Source organism: Ambystoma mexicanum, chromosome 3q (genome assembly GCF_040938575.1).
Source record: "Ambystoma mexicanum isolate Mex_15411 chromosome 3q, UKY_AmexF1_1, whole genome shotgun sequence".
Classification (NCBI taxonomy): Eukaryota; Metazoa; Chordata; class Amphibia; order Caudata; family Ambystomatidae; genus Ambystoma; species Ambystoma mexicanum.
This window is the reverse complement of record NC_090926.1, coordinates 1,112,749,943-1,112,770,741: the sequence shown is the minus strand read 5'-3', so window position 1 is coordinate 1,112,770,741 and position 20,799 is coordinate 1,112,749,943. Positions and strand designations below refer to the sequence as shown.

Sequence of the window (20,799 nt, the reverse complement as noted above, 5' to 3'; positions counted from 1 at the left end):
CTTCCTACTCCTCTGGGCTTTGCCACATGGCTCTCAGCACAGACAATGATCACTGACAATGGACTAGTATGGGCCTGATGCTCCAGCTCCATCCATTTCAGGGCCAGTTGCTTAAGCAGGTGAGTTGTTACTCACTCCCTAGCAGATTCCATCTTCCATGGCCACCGTCCTGCTGTCTGTATCAACCAACACCTTTTCTGGGGTCTTCTGAGCGTTGGCATGAGTGGCCTTAACCCAGCATTAGGTCCATCCCTCAGTGCCAGTTCTGCTTTCCAAAAGTGTCCCACTGTGCACTTGCATTCAACCATTGGCTCCATACAAGTGCCCATTTTAAGTTTGAGAATAGGTTGAGATACTATTGCCTCGAAGACCTGTGATAATTTGCTTTACCAGGTGAAAGAGGGGTTTACAAGCCAGCTCTTCTGAGGGTAACTTCACATGGAACCAGCTACTAAATGGTTTGATTTGTTTTTTTCCATATATCGAGGTTGGACAACCGATTTGTCTGTCAGGAATGCTGCCGACCTCCACTAGTGTTTCCTCTAGTTTTGCCCTGCCCAGGTATTGTTCACCATCTTTTGGGTCCTATCACACATGCTCATGCTCCACTTCCCCGAAAAAGCGGGGTAGAGGCGGTGGTGTATCTGCCACAACGCCACAATGGGATGCCACTGCAGCCAGTGTGCACCAGCCCTCACCTTCATTGCACCAAGGGTTGGTACTGGCCTCTGATTCGCACATGTGTTTGACTCCTTGCTGTGTTTGAGGATGGGTTGGGTGGGTAACCGATATCACTGCATACCCGTGGTATCCTTTTTGGCCCTCCCTGCCCAGCAGCACAAAACAGTTTTGGTGCAATAAGGACAGTCCACCACAGTCACACTTGGATCAGGGGGTCCCATCACCCATGACTGACCAGCTGACGCCCAGAGAGAGGCCGGGATGGTTGGTAGAGGAGGGCACAGGAGCGGTCAATCCCCCTCAGCCCCACGGACATGGTGAGACTGCTGCCACTCTCCACCGGATCGGAGAGCCTTCCCAGCTGACCCTTAAGTCAGTTGCAGTGCACCACCATGGAAGAAATGCAACCTGCAGGGCCCGTGTGGGCCCGGGCAGCAGTCCCACGAGGGGATTGGCCATTCTGGGAGACCAACCTACCAGCTGTGTTGAATCCTCTGAGAGGACTGCATGGAACCCACCCATTTATCTCTCAACAGTTTTACACCCTCTTGTACTCTGTCTTCAGAGTTCTTTTCAACCTTCCCTTATGGTACTTGTTGCTATCGGTCTCATGTCAGCATTTGGCTTTACATGAAGTTTACCACCCACTTTGGCCTGCATTCCCAAGCAACCCAACTCCAAGATGACCCGATCCCAGCATGCCGGGGGGGGGGGCTGATACCGGCCTCACCCTGCTGCTGGACGTGGATTCTGCTGTGGGTTTTTCCCACTTTACTTGCCATTTGTGAGGGAATACTGGTTAGTCTCTTTTCCTCCGCTTAGTACTATGCTTCAATTCAGCAGGTCGTCATTCTCATCTGAGGTCATGGTCCGAGAGGCAAAGATCAGGCAGCCGGCTTCAGGACCAAGGCTGTTTGAGGGGGTTTGCCCCAGCCCTGCGCCTCTGGCACAACCGTGTGTGCGCTGTTCCGATCTGCGCCAAAGAACGCATAGGAGGGGTTGGCCATTAGATGCAGTTGCAAGGTCTGCACTACAGGCCTGTTGCAAGCAGGCAGACATGTGACACCAGAGACAGTGACAAGTGGTATTGGCAGCTGGCTTAGGGTAGGGGAAGGGGTGTCAGGTCTTTAGGCAACCACCACCACCACTGAGACACGCTGGGTGCATTACCCTCCCTACCCCACGTGGTGGGAAACGGAGGTCAGGATGCTCCAGCAACAAGCTTCTGCGCTGGGTCCAGGGATCCTGCGATGGTGCTGATCAGGGTTGACCTTAGTGGGACGAAGGGAATGGAGTCCCTGCAACAGCCATAGCCATGCACCCGGGGTGTGTCCCAGGGTTATCGACATTCAAGCGACCCTCAGACAGGTAGAGGCTCAGGAGGAATCCAGTGCCACAAGGTGCACTTTAAATGTCGATCAATGTGTCCTGCAATTCACAACAAGATTCTCGCAGCTAGCTGCATTCTTCATCGACATTCAAGCCGAGTGGTCTACCCCCAGGAGTCACAGACAACTTTTTTGTCCAGACATCAGCCCAAGCCTGCAAGTGCAGGAGGGAGACAGGATCACCTGTCCCACGCACACGTGCAGCGAGACAGACAGGCGCCCCATCTAGCTTCCCCACTTGGGAGTCAGCCATGACCATTGTGGTTTTGAAAGTAACATGTTCGGGATGCTCAGCCTGGGAAATCCACCCACCATCTTCTGCAGAAGTGCAACAGGGGCTTCCCAACATAACTGGGGCAGGCAGCTCCACTGCTGGCCCTCCGCTCATCCAGTAGTAGAAGTAAAGTAGAAGTAGGAGTAGTAGGAGTAGAGGTAGCAGTAGTAGTTGGTGGAAGTAAATGTAGTAAGTGGTGGGAGTAGCGAGCAAAGCACATTAGTAGCAGAAGGGTGAACAGGGCACCAGTCTCGTTGAAACAGGTTCACCCCTTTCCTCCAAAACTATCAAGAACCACATCGACTCCCGGGCTTCTGCCCTGGCTGATTTCAGCAATCACTCCTTTGCCACTGGAGTCTTCCCATCCCCTCTGAAGCACTCCCTTGTGCACCCTCTTCTTAAGAAACCTTCTGCCGACCCCTCCTGCCCAGCCAACTATCGCCCAATCTCCATCACTCCCTTCATGGGCAAGATCCTGGAGAAACTGACCATCTCCCAGCTTAATCGCCACACTGAATCTGTTGGTTGTCTTCATGACCATCAATCTGGCTTCAGAGCTGCCAGAAGCATGGGAACTGCTCTCCTGAACATCCATGAAGACCTGCTCTCCAACCTTGACTCTAACATCCCGTGCGTTCTCATCTTGCTTGATCTCTCTTCTGCCTTTGACACTGTCAACCATGCCATCCTGCTCAACCATCTCCGTGAAAACCTGGGTATCACTGGTCAGGCTCTGGCGTGGCTGACTTCTTTCCTCTCCGACCGACCCTCACAGGTCCAACTTGGGTCCTTCCTCTCCGATATCTTTTTCTCCACCTGTGGTGTCCCCCAGGGATCTAACCTCTCTCCCTGCCTGTTCAACCAATACTTGGCACTCCTTGCCCACCGCATCGCCGCTCTCTGCCCCAACTTTCAGTGCTATGCGGATGATACCCAGCTCATTTTCAGGCTACCCTCGGCCTCCTCCTCTCCTTCCCTCATCTCTGATAGTCTGTCTGCCATGCAGGAGTGGTGTGCTGCCAATGACCTCTGCCTTAATGCCAGTAACACTGAGTTTCTACTCATCGGCACCCCCACTCCCTCCTTTCCTGCAGCTCTCTAGCTGGCCTTGCTTGGCCCTCTTCCCGCTCCCACATGCAAGGCTAAAAACCTCGGGGTCATCTTCGACGCCACACTCTCCTTCTCTCCTCACATCTCTGCCGCCTCCAAGAAGTCACACTACCAGCTGCACCTCCTCTGAGGTATTCTTCTTTTCCTCTCCTTCCCCCCCCAGAAGCTCACTGGCTCCAGAGCGCTGGTTCTCTCTAGGCTGGACTATTGTAACAGCCTCTATCTAAATCTGCCTGCCTCTGCTCTCCGCCCTCTGCAATTTATACAGAACAGGACTGCGAGACTTGTCCTTGGCCTCAAGCCCAGGGGTCGTATCTCTCCAGGACTGAAATCTCTGCACTGGCTCCCAGTGGCTGCAAGGATTAATTTCAAAACCCTCTGCATTGTCCACAAAGCCTTCTGGTGCCTGAGGCCGCAATACCTTCAACTCTCTCTTCCTAAATAAATTCCTTCACAAGATCTTCGCTCATCCGCCTCCAACTCGCTCAGGGTCAGTCGCTTCTCCAAGCAACGAGTTGGTGGTAGATCTCCCTCTTCGGCAGGGGCCTCCCTCTAAAAGAGCCTTCCTGCCTCCCTGAAACTTGAGGAGAACCATCTCCGGTTCCGGAAGCACCTCAAAACCTTCCTCTTTGCTTCTGCTTTCTCTCCCCCTCTCCCCTGCTGAATTCCTGACAGAAACTGCACTGGTTACCTGGCCATCCTTTCTGATCTCGGGCCCCAGCCCCGCCAGTTGCCCACCTGCACTGCCTCCCTGTCAACCCCTACACCTGGGGACTGTTTTCTGTATCCCTACGGTCCCCCTACCAGCACTTATGTCTGCACTTACCTTGCACTTGCCACCAGCTGGCCATTTTATTTATCTTATTTATTCTACTATACCATGTACTGCACTTTCCCCTCTCTCTTCCTCCATGCACTTTTCTATTTCCCCTTTCCCATGCACTTGTGCGATCTGAATGACACCAGGCCTAGTAGGATCATTGTCTGCCTTCCCTTTTTCCCCCCTCCCTTGCCACATAGCGCCTTGAAACACTTGTGTATACGCGTGTTATAAATGCCATATCATATCATATCATATCATATCATATCATATCATATCATATCCCTGCAAGTCCCTGAGGGTTGAACAGGGGCTAGTAGAGGGTGGGCAAGGCACCATATCCCTGGGTGTCTGTTACATTGAGAGTGGTGTGCAGGGCACAATATCCCTGAGTAACTTGGAAGGTAGTAGAAAGAGATAGTCGTATTAGGGAAATAGGAACAGTAGTGGAGCGGGATAAGCAACAGTTAGTGGGAGAGCAAGAGGGGCTATTGGCCTTAATTGAGACAGAAATTATAACAAGGGGAATAGGAAGAGGTAGGGATGTAGAGCGAGAGAAAGGAGGGAAAAGGAATAACAGAAGTTAGTTGGAAGTAGAGGCATTAAAGAATAGAAGTGGGAAAGGAAGTAAGATCGGAGGGTGGAAGATGAAAGGCGGTGTGAGAGATTGGAAGGGATAGTGATGTGGTGGGAGTAGAGTATTTTACAAGGCCAGATTAGTGAAGGGTCAGGAGTGAGAGGTTGTGAAAGGGGTGTATGTGACGTAGGGTGAAAGAAGGCACCCTTCTATATTCCCAGACAGACTAAACAACGATAGGAGAGAGAAACGTGGTAGTTCCCTAGAGCATCAAGTAGCCATCGTATTAGGGAAAACCCCTGAGAAGTAGAGCAGTAGAAGACAGAGAGGGGTTACCAATCTGTAGATTACTAACAGCCCGATAGGGTCATCTGGGGCTGGGAGATGGGTTCCACGCCCAGGGAAGGCAAGAGAGGAAAAGGACGGCCCGTCAGACCCTCCTCTAAATAATTGCTTATAACTACTGTTCTGTATCGGATGTAAAGTTACACATGGTTGATCTTACAAGAAATAATGAATATGTATGCAAATTAGTTTTTCTTTTTTTAAATGTCGTTAAGGGGGTGGGTGTGAAGCCCCTCTCTTAGCAGCCAAATATTTCAGCACCTGTGTGTGATCTAACAAAAACAAATGCCTGATCATGGGGGCTAACTAGCTCACTACAGGTTAGCCCCGCCTCTAAATAATTGTTTATAACTACTGTTCTGTAGCAGATCTAACGTTGAAAATGGTTGATCATACCGGATCTTACAAAGATCTAACAAATCACATACATTGAGGTCCATTTTTTGATTGAGGTGGGCTGGCTATGGGTTAGTTTGCCCTCTAAATGATTGCTTATAACGCCTGTTCTGTAGCAGATCTAACGTTTAAAATGTTTAATCATACCGGATCTACGAAGATCTAACAAATGACATACGTTTCTGTACTATTTTTGATTGAGGGGGGTAACTAGCTTACTACAGGTTAGACCCCCTCTCTAAATAATTGCTTATAACTCCTGTTCTTTAGCGACTCTAACATTGAACATGGTTGAACATGCCGGATCTAACTAAGATCTAACAAATGACATACATTTTGGTCCATTTTTTGATTGAGGGGGGCTAGGTATGGGTTAGCCCCCCCTCTGAAAAATTGCTTATAATTCCTGTTCTGTAGCAGATCTAGTGTTAAAAATGGTTGATCTTACCGGATCTAACGAATATACATTGAAATTAAAACATTTTTACCAAAAATGTTGTTGAAGTGGGCACAGTCCCCCCCTTTGCAGCCAAACATTTCAGAACCTGTGTGTGGTCTAACAGAAAAAATGCCTGATCATACAGGATCTAACGTATATCTAACCAATGACATTGATTTTGCTGCATTTATTGGTTGGGGGGCTAACTAGCTCACTATGGGTTAGCCCCCTCTAAAGAATTGCTTATAACTCATGTTCTGCTGCAGATCTAACATCAGAAAATGGTTCATCAAACCGGACCTAACAGAGATCTAACGAAACAGATCATTTTTTGTAAAAGATCATGAAAAAGGGGGCTATCCCGGGTGAGTTCATAGCGATGCTGCTCCTGACAGATTTATTAGGGCAATCACCCTTCTTCCGATCAGGGCTAGCTGCTCCAACTATCTTATTGCAATTCCTTCTGAGTTTCCGGTGGCCAAGCCCGGCTCTGATATTACTGTGGGCTGCTGCCTTTCACCACCGCACACACTTCTCCTGCCTGGGGGTTGTGACGAGTGTGACAAATGCTCTCCTTCAAAATTTTTGGATGGTGCAGAAGAACTTCCAAGCTACTGGGGGATTAAATTCATGGGGGTGGGGGCAGCAACACCTCTTACATGGCTAATTTCATGGAGGGCCGGGACGGGCTGTATCTAGCACGTTTTTCTCTGACCCGCTGCCATCTGGAATCATAAGAAGATGTTTTTGACTACTGATAGATTGTATTATATTCAGACCAACATGTTTGTATACATGTTTTCCCTTTCCAGTCATCTATACTGTCTAATAGAATCTTGACTGAGCTTATTAGGTCACTCATTTAGTTACATAGGCCACGTCTCTTGTAAAGGATCCTTTTTTACTCATGCTAGTTAGGTCACGCCCCAAAATAAATGTTGCTTTGTGATGTGTTATGGTCCCAACCCTATTTTTCCTCTGTGTCTGTAGTCCATCTCCCCAATATAGAACATTTTCTGATGCCACTATCAGATGCAAAAAACAAGGGGGGTCCTGGGAGTCGCTCTGCTGTACATTAGTCCCGGGTAAGAGAGCCTTACCCTGATTCTTCAGCTCACTATCTCTTTCACAGAGGAGAAATATCCCAAACATATCAGTCTTTGTCCTTCCCTGGGGCAGTCCAGCACCGAAATGCTAGGCAATTCTCCTCTGTATAAGAGAACCAACAGCAGCCCCAGACATGTGTTTCGGTCTGGTTGGACCTCAATAGTAGGGTGGAGCTGTGCCTCTCTAAGAATAGTAAGCAAGGAGTCCACGCCTGGATTCCCCTTGTAACTTAGGGTGAGACCCAAAGTTACTTAAATATGCAAAAAACAAGGGGGGGTCCTGGGAGTCTCTCTGCCCGCCCTTAGTTCCGGTTAAGAGAGCCTTTTCCAGATTCTTTAGCTCACTATCTTTCACAGAGGAAAAATATCCCAAACATATCAGTCTCTGTCCTGCTCAGGGGCAGTCCAGCACCGAAATGCTAGGCAATTCTCCTCTGTACAAGAGTACCAACAGCACCCCAGACATGTTTTTCGGTCTAGTTGGATCTCATCAGTAGGGTGGAGCTGTGCCTCTCTAAGAATAGTGAGCAAAGGATCCACATCTGGATTCCCCTAGTAACTTAGGGTGAGACCCAAAGTTACTTAAATATGCAAAAATCAAGGCGGGTCCTGGGAGATCGCCTGATTTTATTTCCAGTCCTTGTGGTCCTGGGCGATTCTCACATCTGGGCCAAAGACACCTCAACACCCACCACAAAAATTACTTTTACGAAATTTGAAGCTGTCGAATCTGACCCAAGAAATGCATGGCGTGATGCATGCCGTTTGTGACATACAAAACCATGGGCCTCATTACTAGTGTTGTGGAATTACCGGTGGTCGTTCCGCCAAACCTTTTTACCATCACAGTTGCTCATTTCGGTGGAGTGCCGGGGAGGCTGTACATTGCTCATTATGGAGTACCATAGGACTACAATGTGATTTAGTGGAATTACCACGGGTGGTAAATATGCTGATGATACTCCCTGCATGTTGCCGGAGGAAATACCTCAGCCATATGCTGGAGAAATGTCATCCAAGTTCCCGCCTTACCTTTAATACGGTAATGAATTGCAGTATTTCTGTTACCACAATTTTTTACATATACAATTTTCTAATGTAGCCCCTTGCCGCACTGCCATTAGCCTGGAGAGACCATGGGAAAGTATCTTTGATTATCCCCTATAAGAACTAATAAGCACAATGCGCTGTCAACACATTTTAAATTAAAAAAGAGATCCAAGAACCCTGAATAGCTTTACTGTGGCACTGGCTTTCGTCCAGGCCAAACTCAATAGCACCTCCTGCCTTGCACCAATCTCCAGCCCAGTTTTATGCGGGATACTCAGGCCCGGCTCCAGGAATTTTCATCTGGAGGGGCCAGTGTTGTGATCAGGGGGCCCACATTCCATTGTGTGTGGGTCTAAGAGTACCCTAAACATTGTGCTGGAATTGATCAAGATTGCCCACATCCGTGATCCAGCAAAACATTTATTTTCCTAGATCTCTAAAAATGTATTTGCATCCCTCTATAAAACACTGAACATAGCAAAAGAGAAGCAAGGAAAATAGTGTTACAACATCAATCTACCTAGCTTCCCTTCTCATCTGCTCTCCCCAATCTGTTATATCTGATTCTCCTTCACATTTCACCGTCCAGTCACCTTCCTTCAGCTGCCCTAACCACCATTCCCATTTACCTCCCATCCCATCTATTCATGCCAGCACGCCTTTCCTGGACTTGCTTGGGAGAATTGATGGTGATGCCTCCCCCTCCTCCTCTGAGAGGGCTGTGCAGTGAGGCCCCCAGTCTTTGTACCATCTCAGATGGTGTCCGCCCAACAATACCTTCCTGAGCACTGTGGCTACTCCCAGCAGGCCCCGGAGGCTATACTTATGGTCACTCCATCTTTTTGTGAAAGATAAACCCCCCACCCAGAATACTGAAGCAAGGAATAGGAGATTTTGTTTCCTAAAAAAATATTTTTTTTCATTTAAACTTCTTTAAATTTCAAGAACAGAACATACCATGTCCAATCAATACAGGTAGTCTTGTTGATCTTAACAATATTTCGAGCACAACATATCCTCCAATAACGTACACATGTATTACATCCTCCCTTCACCCAACCATTCCTCAAGCCCCCCCTCCTTTCCAACTGAATCCCACCAGGAGTCCCATTCTGAATGTTTCCCATCAATGGTACATGTTTACAATGACATTTTAAACATAAAATGTTATTTTTCGTTGCATTTTTGCAGCACATTTTAATTGAGTTGAGAGTGCAAGGGAGTGCTAGGGCTGTAAATGCTGCATCAGGAGGCAGACAGTGCTGGTTGAGGGGTTTTGTCATGATTCCTGCCCCTCAGGTCCCCAGCCCTCCAAGATGTCAGGCTGGAGCCAGGCCACAATCACCTACATGGCCCTCAAGGGCCTCTCCATCCCTCCAAAGACCCACTTGGAGTCAGACTTGGCGCTTGTGGCACCAGACTCACTCACTCCCATAGGATAACATTGGGGATTGGACTTGTAGTGCATTGATGGGGGCAAGATGGATGCCCCCACATATTTCGGTTCCCAGAACTGCATGTGCAGTCTAGTCTTTTGGGTCTGGTTCAGCCCAGAGACACTTGGGATACCCAGAGACTATTTAAGCCAAGCCCAGGCTGAGAAACATGCTTTGTGTTTTCTGCACCTGCAGCGTGACACTCACCGTGTTCGGATCGGTCTCCATTAGGCCTGCATCTTTCTTCTGCGCTCAGCTCCTGCAAGAACAAGAACACCGTTAGGAACAGCCTTACCTTGTGGCGCTTCTGCCCATCATTCATCGCTTCTTCTGTTCTGCGGGCATCTTCGGCGGTGTCATTCCCATCCCGGCACGCCGCTTCCTAAGGAAAACGGAAAAGAACAGAAAAAAGGCAGTAGTAAGCATTCAGCAAATCGTTGCTTATTTTTAAAGACTGTACGAGCTTCAAATGCTTACCAGAATCCCAGCTTCTCTGGGGGAACTCTATCTCCGGAACTTCTCATCCATCTGCAAGAGGGAAAAGACATTCCAGGTTAGCGTGGAAACATCTAGAGGCGCCACATACCACGCTTACTCACCACATTTCTTCTTCATAACCGGCATCCACGCTGAAAACGTTGTGGTGCCTAAAATACACAGAAAAAGAACTCAGTTCAATACAAATACGAAAGGGTCGCATTGCGCATCGCGCTCTCACTCACCTTCAGAGCTACTCATCTCAGGAGCACGCCGCAATCCCCGGACGCCGGCCATCGTCTAAGGAAGGAAAGGAACGAAGTTAGAGAACTGTTCAAAAGACTCATTATACTTACCTGTCAGACTCTTGCCAGTGAAGTAACTAGGCAGCAAGGAGCCCTCATCAATCAACGCGCCCCTGCGCTGAAAGCAGGACGGAGAGCACACTTTCCAAGAAAACAAGGTGAGCTGTGGATCTAAGGGAAGGGCTGGACCCCGGGAAGAAGGGGTTCAAGCACACAGAGACAATAGGGAGTTAAACTGTACCAATCCTGTGTTACAGGCCCAGTGTCCAGTCGAGTAGACTCCAGGGAAAGGTTCGAGGTTGTAAGAGGTCAGAACAGGCTGAGTGACGTCCCCGTGGATACCAGGTGAGCGTTACAGGTTTGCGGCCTCCTGGTATCGCTCTGGTGGGGCTTGCCCGTGTACACCATTGTCTGGTACATACTGGTTATAATATGCAATTGTCCATGATGACTCTTTGTTTGATGTGTTTACTTTGATTTGCTATTGAATGACACAATTGTGTTTAATAAATAAGGCCCGGATATTTTCAAAGTTAGATGTGTGTGTGTGTGTGTGTGTGTGTGTCCTAATCCCTCTGCTGCCCATCTATTAAACCATGACTGAGGCTTTTTGGAATAGCTTATAATGCAAACTGATTCTCTTCTAGGTACTCCTAATTTTAAAAGGTAAGGCATAGTGAAATTAAAAAATATGCCCAGGATCACACACTTTGGTCAAGTGGTGAAGCCATAATTTGAGCTAGCCTGAAATTTAGATACTTGACCACACATCTTCTGAGCTCAAGTTAGTGCAAATATGTGTTGAGGTTTGGCTTTGAATACCTAAAATAATACTAAATGGTATGCAGATTACTTTAAAAATGCACAAGTCACATGATAAACCAACCTGACAATGTATTCATCATTGTAGAAACATGTTGATGAAAAGATTAAAGGGGGCATTTTGTTTTGAATCCTAAATTGCAAAGATTGTAATTCTCCAATTGCACTTTTTTGCAAAAGGGGCCATTCATTAATTTTAATTGTTTCCACCAATTACTGGAAAAGTAAAGAGTAAAACACAGGTGAAAATCACCTTTTCTCTTTGCTTTACTACTACGTGTCTGTAAAAGTGTAAATCACTTCCACAATTAATGATTGTAGGAGCCATCCACAATGGATTCCTTTGCCCGCTTTTTCCAGGTGTAAAGTTCAGGCAGGTCCTGTATGAATCTAATTTACAGAAAATCTCATACAGACACAAAGTGAAATGAAATGCATCACAAAGTTATTGTTTCACACAGCTTGTTCTGTATCCCCTTACTTACTAATCACCCAACAATCACACTTAAATAGCTTTTTAAAACCCTATATCATTTTCTTTTAAAGTGTCACAGCAATGGTCACTGCCTTTTTACCTTTTCTCATCTCCAATCAGTTCCTGTTGTAAATAATCTGCCTCTGAGACACGTTAAAAAGATAAGATCTCACTGGTAGGGCCGGATCAGCCCTGGCTGTTTGTATTTGAGGGGAGAGAGTAGATCAGGGGGGTGAGGGGAGGATTGGCATTTGTCCCCTGTCCAAATGTTAAATCCACCTCTGATTGCACTCTTTAGAAAATATTTAAATACTGCTTTTTAGTTATAAAAGATGCACACCTATTATACTTTGCCCGCAACATTTTAGAAAACGCTCTTCTTTTTTGTTTTTTTACGGGTGTTAATGTTTCATTTCCGGCACTGCCTAAACAACCAGCACCCAGGATTTACATCATACTTTCCAAACAAATCCCACAACACACATGACATATTCTGTTTTCATGCAAACTCTGTAAAGTTACTCAAACAGAATAAGATTATCAAGTCAGTACTTATGCACATATAAGGGAATAAAACAAGGATGTGCATTGGCTCCATTGCTGGTTGTTCTCTATTTGGTGGATATGGAAATATCTCAAAGGATGATTCGAGCTTTCCCCCCCCCCCGAAAATAAAGAAAGAAGTGATCCCGTGGATCTTATATGCAGACGATCTGGTCTTTGTAGACCAGACGGCAATTGGTCTGCAAAGACGCTCCAATACATTTAAAGGCTACCTTGATACTAATAACATGAAGATTAATGTAAAAAAAATCAAAGGTATTGATCATGTGTTCAGCGCATGGCGACAGGAAAAATGAGAACATCTTTAACTGGTCCATAAATAATGAAAATCTGGAAAAAAGGTGAATTCCATCATCTACCTTGGAGTCAGAATCAATAAGAATATAAACGAGCTGGGTCAATATCAGCTGATTAAAGGCAAAGTAACAAAGCTGACCAATCAAGGGAGAGTGATTCATAACCGATATGGAACCTTCTCCATGATAGCCATCATAATGTTCTACAAACAAAAGGTGGTGGCCGTGCTGACGTATGGAGACAAGGCCCTACTCAACTTATCTTGGATGACGTGGGAAATCTGTGAGGGATTCCTCTGGAGAAAGGTTTTAAGGTTACCAAATTGTCTTCCGGGATATATGATTAGGCATGAACTCAGACTCAAACCCTTGACGTCGATAACCATGTGAAAAAACATCTCTTTATAATGGAAATGTATAATAGACTCTCCGCCAATACCATTTAAGGTTTTGAATAATCAAAGGGAGAAACAAGATAAATACCTCACACATTGGAAAAATCGGTGCAAGGAATTTTTAGAGGCAAATAACATCGAAACATAGACCTTAAAAATAAACCCTGAGAAAGTCAAGAAATCACTCCAGAAAAAAGACTGGATAAACACTCGAGAGATGAGGAACAATAATAAATGCTGCACTCATCTAACATGGGAACTGAAGCAGTTAAATCAGCCCCCCAAATATCTGCAAAGGTTCCCCTCAGCCCACTGCCGAGACTTACTTTTGAGGTGTAGAATGAACATCCTACTTACGAGGGAAGTTATGTATAAGAGAAAACAGGTTGAACGCCAGGACACAAGTTGCTGGTTCTGTAAAAAACAGGACAATATGGAAACATTGCAACATATAATATTGGCATGTCTTGCACTGATGGACCGACGAGCACCACTTCTTCTGAAGAAATGTGGGGGGAGGGGATATTATCAGCAGAAAAAATTGGCCTAACAATTGTGGTGCTTAAATTACTGGAGAAATCACTTCTGGATTAGGTACATTGATGAACAGTGCTATGGGAATAGACAGGGGACTATGTGATGACATGTACTTTTGAGTACTAGATGATGAAATGTTAAAGGTTTAAAATGTATTAACCAATAAAAAAAAAAAAAAGAAATGTATCAGTTTGAATCCGGAAATGTTCTGTCAGTGTAGACTAGATTTCCAAACAAAGATACATTCTATTTAGGTTCAGAGTCCCACTGGTAAGTATGCATGACAAGATCTGAAACTGGTCAATATTTGCCAACCTAGGCTTATCATTTTCAGGTAGAGCCTTGTTGTACCAGCTCAGTGAGGTGCAGCTTGATTCCCTAGGCGTAGCAAGCAAGACACCCACATCTGGGCATATACACATTCACTAAGGGAGACAAATGGAAGCCAACATGCATTGGCAAAGCCAACAGATTGGGCTTTTGATTAGGCATGGATAGACATTTGCCAGTCACTGCCATAAGGGTACCACCTGTCCATAAAATGGGAACAGCTGGAAAATGGCTCCAGTAACTGGGCATATGATGGCATTGCCTGGAAAATGTCTTCTAATACCTATACGCAAGCCAAAACTGCTGGCTATGTGATTGCTTGTTTAAGACAGGACTTCAGTGCAGGTCACAGAGGCATTGACAAATATATTGCTTATAAAATCAACTGGCTGAAAACACACAATAAGAGAATCTACTACACCAGTAGCTCATTTACAGAGGCAATTAAGTAATTAAACACTCAAAAGAATGCTTAGATATAACACTGGCAGGCCCTATACAGCAACACGTTTGGTGTTACTTTGTGATAGAGCTTGCGCAAAGAGTTTTAGAAAGGTTAGGTTTTGGTGGTGAGTCATTGACATAGCCATGGCTAATCATTAGGTGGGTAAATGACCAGACACACCCATAGGATGTGTGTTTCTCCTCACATTTTATTGCCATCCTATCTGTGTTCCACAGCATGCATTCCGGTTGTACCTAATGGGTAAAAATTCTCGGAATCATTTAGAACCACCGTCATTGCTCTGGCCAGCCTTCCATACCATTGTTTGCATATCAGCCTTGGCCCTCTCACTAATGTCAGAAGCCCATCGCACAGACATACTACAGAATTATGGAATGGATGGTTGAGCAGAGCACCAGTAGTGGTGATGTTTAATTCGAAGCCTTGCATTTATCACTTTTTGATTTTACCACACTCTCCTCTCCAGAATTACATTTTTGTTACTACCAACCTTAACTTTTCATTTATAATCAAGTAGTTAATGCAGCCGAATATATACGTTCAATGTAATGTGTAAGGGTCCCCAGTCAGTTGATGCACCTTCTGCAGAAATCTGTGTTCAAGCAACTTTACCTGTCATTTATTGTTTGATATATTTAACCATTTTATTAAGCATGATGTGAAAAACCACTATATTCCCACAAAAATTAAACATAGTTTAAATTACAGAAACCAAAATTGTGATTTTAGGTTTGAGAAAATAGCCTGCTTGAATAAGTGTGCTACCTCACTTAGAGGTGTGAATGGTCCTCCAACTCCCTGGTCATTTGTACTTTTATGGTGGTGGGGCATAGGTCATTGTCTAGGACAAGAAAACAAACCCTGGCCAGACCTCCTGCAATTCAGCCTCTCAGAATGATGTCTCCAGGGGCGTTGCTAGGGGGGGCTAAAGGGGCTATAGCCCCTGATCTTTTGGTTGTAGCCCCGGATAGAATCTCAGGAGCTACAGCCAAAAGACTAGCTAGCCCCCAGTCCCAACAGTTCCGACATCAGCTTAGCCCCGGGTCTTTTCCAGACCTAGCAACTCCCCTGGATGTCTCTGAAGTTGCTGAATGTTCAGAGTGACATCCAGCCCCACTCCCTCGGTTACCAGTGGTGTATAACACTACTGACATGGCCTCCTTTCGAGGTGGTGGCAGAGGCATGCTCTGGGGGGGCTGTCCGCCCTCTTCCTCCTGCTGGAGCCGGGCCTGGGGATACTGCTAGCTTTTAGACAATTCCAGTCCAACCAAGGAACCTGGGCTTAGTAGCAAGACAAGATTGTGCAATGCCTTAAAAAAGGAAAAAAAGAAAAAAACGCACCTTCTGTGGAGCACAAATGGCTCACACTCTGCCCGGCAGGTGTCAAGCTGGCACTGCGCCGCCATCTCGCTTATTACCAAGCAATGGTTGTAACCACAAACCAGAAATACTACACTCAACAAATATCCGACGTCCCGGATATTCAAAAAGCTTTGTTTAACTTAATAAGGGAGTTTAAAAAGTCCTTTGTCCCCGCATGCAAAGAGCGAACCCAGCCTCCAACTGCGCAATGAGCTCACCGTTTTCTTTGACACAAAAAGAAAAAGAAGTCTATCGGGATGTTGAGTTCAAGCCAGCAGTAAACAAGCCCTCTCACTGGGCAAACCTTAACCATTCCAAAAGGCACCAGCCGGATGCTAGGCGAGACCCGCTGAAACTGCGCTCATTAGCTGACAACCACAGCTTAACTGCGCGCAGCAAAGTTCTGTGTGCTCAGCTGGACTTCCTTACCAGCGTTGCACTACATAAAATTAGCATTTACAAATGCAACCAAAGTCTTCTCTTAACATTTGCAATGATTCCCATGTTAAGGGGCTTATCCCATTCACCCCCCAAGCAGCTGTTTTAAGCCCTCTTCTGAAGATGGCGTCCAGGTACCCAGGAAGCTATCATCCAATCTCGAGTCTCGAACCCGGCGACGCTTCTTCACTGAATATTGGTAGCGCCACTGCAAGCTTTTGTCTCGGAATGGATTGGGCCTGCTGCAGACATTTTTCTGGCCAAGTAGAAGAACAGGATCAATCTTCTTAGCAGCACTTGGTCACCTAACCACTACTGTGTCCAGAGGTGGCTTGGCCACCCGCGTGTTGCTAAATCTCTCAGCGGCCTTCAACACCATCAATCATTTCATCCTGATCTTGCAGCTGAGAGATTCCGAAGTCAGGGGTTGTACTCTGGCATATGTCCTTTCCGCAGACAGCTGAGGACCGCCAGGCCCGCTTTCTCGTGAAAACCCAGAGAGGTGCACAGTGGAGCCCCACTGGGTTCGGTGGTAACTGCTGAACCCTTCTGACATCTGCTCGCAAATCTGATCTCACCTTTCTGGAACAGATGTTTTTAACTGAGCAGAAGGACACTCAGACTATACTGCAGATGGCATCTCCTCCCACCCACGATATGGGCCACGCCTTTCATGGAGTCATCACCACACTGCACTCTGGGATTGGGATAAAGCATCCAAAGGTTTGATCCAACTGAGATGGGGAACCATGTTGTAGGCTCCACCTGAGGTTAACTCCCTCTGTCCGCGTATGTGAGGCACAGCAGTGAAGCACCGTGAGCCGGGGGCAAAGGCGCAATTGCCCTCCAGGCTGGCTTGGATGTTGCCCCATGGGCCAGAGCTCCAAAATGTAAAAACATAAATAATTGAAAGAGACGAAATCCTTCAGAATCTATCCTGCCACAAAGGAACTGTGGAAAAGACTGCTCAGATTCTGTGTAAATGGGGTGAGGCAATTGTCTTGATTTCAGCAACGTTGCAGATGTGGCTCCATTGCACAGGCTACACCCTCCCTGAGATGCAGAGCAGTCTAGGCTGCCTGGGCATATTCATACCGCCCAGTGGCAATGCATGCATTTAAATAACCCATTCTGTGACCCTGCAATGTAATGTTGGTACCACGACTCCATTGGTCTGTTGCAATCTCTAGCATCTTATCATAACTCCTACTGGCCATGGAGGCAAGAGTCCATATCTTATTAGAGTTTGTTCTCGGTCTAATTTTGTATGACGGCTTCCTCTATGTTCTGTTGAATTTCTTGATCACCCGTGTGTTCATACGAATATAGTTTAATAGCACCCTGAATAGCACCCATTCATGTTACTTAGATAGTGGTCATAGTCATGGCTGGTGGATGTTTGTGGTGCTTACATTTGCACCCAGTTGAAAAACACACATAGAAAGAGCTATTAATCTGGTATTAATTATTAGAAGACTACAAACTAAGGCAGCTATTCAGAGTTGGGTGGATTTTTGAATACAGCTGAAGAAAGCTACCAGCTCCAACTATGGCATTTGTGAAAATCCCCTCCCGGTCAAATGTTACCACCAGCAGAGGTGGTATGTCTGTAATGCCTCCAGTTCTCAGAAACACCACCTGCAATGGCGGTAACCTAAAATGTTTTAATTAAACAAAATGTCCGCTATTTTCAGCATCCATGCGAAGGGAGAAATGGAGTATGTACAGGAGTGGCACATATCACTGCTGTTGATTTTCTTTACGCACAAAAGGGTCAATTCTGGCCCTTCTATGCATTATGTGGTTAAGGTGGTGAGAGGAGGCAATCAGAGATGCCCACCTTTTACACCCTCAAGATGGCAATTTGTAAAAACTGTTATCACTCTGCCTTTTGTCTTTCCTATCTGCTCTTTGACTGCATCTCTTGCTTTCGCTCATTGTTTTCTCGCAGCCGTTGCTGCGTTACCGTCAACCTCCAGTGACCCCTCTGCTTCTGCCCAATCCTACTCCAGCGATTCTGCTTCTCCAGCCTTATGACATCCGCTCTGTATTTATCTTTGGATCTCTGCTTCCCCTGCTGGACATTCTATCTTTTTGCCAATTACATAGCCGTCCAGTCTTCTGCCCAGATCTTCACATCGTGACCTTGTTTACTGAAGATGCCATTCAAATACCAGATCTTCATAAAGAACCCTGTTCAAGGAGTTTTTTCTGCCATTGTCACTTTTCCTCCTATGCTGATTTGTCTCCTTGACAGCTCCCCGGTCCTGACTGTGGTAATTACCGGTCGAGCAAGGTGGCTGCTGAGAGGAACAGACCCTTTCTCTTCAAGGAATGCAAGACAACTGGAAAGAAGAAGAAGGGGCAGAAGTCAGGAAAAGAAGAAGCTTTGCTAAGTCCTGACGAACTTTCAGGTGAGAGTCAGGAAGAATCTGAGGAATTAACTGTTGCTGAGAGCGGCAAGTGCCCAGGGAAGAGAAGGGAAAGGAGGATGAGTGCAGTGTAGAGGAGGACTAGTCCAGGAAAGGGAGCCTGTGGGCAAGTGCAAGGAAAGAATGCTGGGGGGACTGATAGGGGGTGGCATGGCCCCTATAAAACTCAGAAGGGACCAGGCCTCAGTCGCAGCGGCAGATGGAGAATCAGCACAGGAGGTGTAGAGGGAAGGAAGAGGAGAAAAGGAACATCTTGAGAGGTTTCTAGAACTTAAGAAGATACAGCTCAAGTCTGGGGGGGAGGGAGGCCATTCCAGAGGGAGGAGCCAGCCGAGCAACGGAATCTACCTCCCACTCTCTGTTTTATGAAACATTTGACCTGCAGAGAGTTGGAGCCAGAGAACCGAAGGACTCTGGCCGGGAGGTATTTAGGGAGGGAAAGCTGGATGTAAAGTGGTCCCAGGCCCCAGACAGCTTTGTGGATGATAGAAAGGGTCTTGAATTTGATCTTTGCGGTCACTGGGTGCCAGTGGAGAGATTTTAGGGCTGGAGAGATGTTGTCCCTGGGTTTGAGGGCAATGAGAAGTCTTGCAATCCTATTCTGGATTAGTTGAATGGGGCAAAGGGAGGAAAGAGGCAGGTCGAGGAAGATGCTATTGCAGTAGTCTAGCCTAGAGAGAACTAGGGCTGTAGAAACGTTGAGCTTCTGGAGGAAGGTAAGCAAAGGTAGAATGGCCCTGAGAAGGTAGAGCTGAAAGATGGACTTCTTGGCAAGGTCCATGATGTGTGGAGAGAAAGAGAGAGAGAGGAGTCAGAGATGATCCAAGGTTTTCTGCCTCACAAGTGGCTGAGGGGAGAGGACCCAGGGAGTCTGGACAGAGAGTGGGGGAAGCAAGGAGCAGGCATCCTAATGAGAAGGATCTCTGTTTTACTGGTCTTAAGGCATAGATCATTGGCAGAGCACCATGCCTGAATAGCAGTCAGGTAGTCAGGTATGAAGGAGGAGGAGAAGGCGGTAGGGGAAGGCAGCTTGAAGGAGAGCTGTGTATCGTCTGCGTAACACTGGAAATGACGGGAGAAAGTGGCGATCAGGTGGGCCAGAAGGGCCAGGTAAATGTTGAAGAGTCATGGCAAAAGGATATATCCCTGAGGATGCCACAGGTAGAGAGTGAGGTGGAGGAGAGAAAAGGACCCCTTTGCACGTGGGACGGTATCTTTGAAAGGAAGGAGGTCAGCCACACCAGTGCCCTGTCCGTGATGCCTAGGGTATCATGGAGACGGCGTATGAGGATAGAGTGGCTGGCTGTGTCAAAAGCAGAAGAGAGATCGAGGAAGATCAGAACAGAAGGAGTGTTAGAATCCAGGTTTGAGAGTTGGTCTTCACAGGTTTTCAGGAGCGCAATTTCCATGCCTACATTTCAATGTGGATGGTCAGTTGGGGGATGACCAGCTTCTCCATGAGTTTGCTCAAACAAGGTGTGATAGAGATAAGGCGATAGTTAGCCAGGCAAGAAGTGTCAGCAGACAGCTTCTTTAGGAGAGGGTGCACAAGAGAGTGCTTAAGGGGTTGAGGGAAGGAACCAGTGGTGAATGAGGGGTTCCAGAGGTCTGCAAAGGCTAGAGCAAGAGAGGCAATGTTGTCCTTGATGGTTCTGAAGGAGCAGGGGAGCACCTGTTTAGAGGAGACTTTCATAGAGCAGACAACTCTAGAGATCTCATCTGGTGCAATGGGAGAGAAAAAGGAGAGTACAGAGGACAGGAGAGGGCCAAGATATGCGAGAGAAGAGGGGGTGGGGAGAGCATATTACAGAGAGGACAGGTTGTCCATAGTTTTGGAGGAAAAGTGGGCAGCCAGTGCAGAGCAGAGGGCCTGGGAGGGAGCAGGAGAGGAAGAGACTGCAGTCAGATTAGCAAGTTCCTTGTAGATTTTAAAGAGTTCAGCCGTGTTATTGGTGGCTGAGATGCGGGCTTGGACATGAGCCCTCTTCTTGAAGCAGATGGAGAGGCGGTATTGCCTTTGAAGTAGGCGGCAGTCAAGTTTGACAGAGGGTGAGCTAGATGCCTGCCACTTCCATTCGGCAGCTTTGCACTTGTGTTTCAAAATGGCCAAGTAAGAGTCATACCAAGAGTTGCATTTGGAAGCAGGCTACATGCGGCTCCTCATGACGGGGGCAAGGAGGTCCAGGGTGTTAGAGATAGCCAGATGGAGGTGAGCTAGAACAGAGTCAGAGGGGGAGTCTGATGAAGGGGGCGGGGGAGGGATGAAGGAAGAGGCAAA

General features: G+C 46.8%; 1 long non-coding RNA gene across 1 annotated transcript in view; it reads left to right on the top strand.

Annotated features, from left to right (window-relative positions):
* Positions 1 to 20,799, top strand: part of LOC138447653 (uncharacterized) — a 333,638-nt gene that overhangs the window by 20,497 nt on the left and 292,342 nt on the right. The window contains exon 2 of the long non-coding RNA XR_011259921.1: positions 18,347 to 18,503. This is a non-coding gene — a long non-coding RNA (uncharacterized lncRNA). The remainder of the gene's footprint in view (positions 1 to 18,346; positions 18,504 to 20,799) is intronic.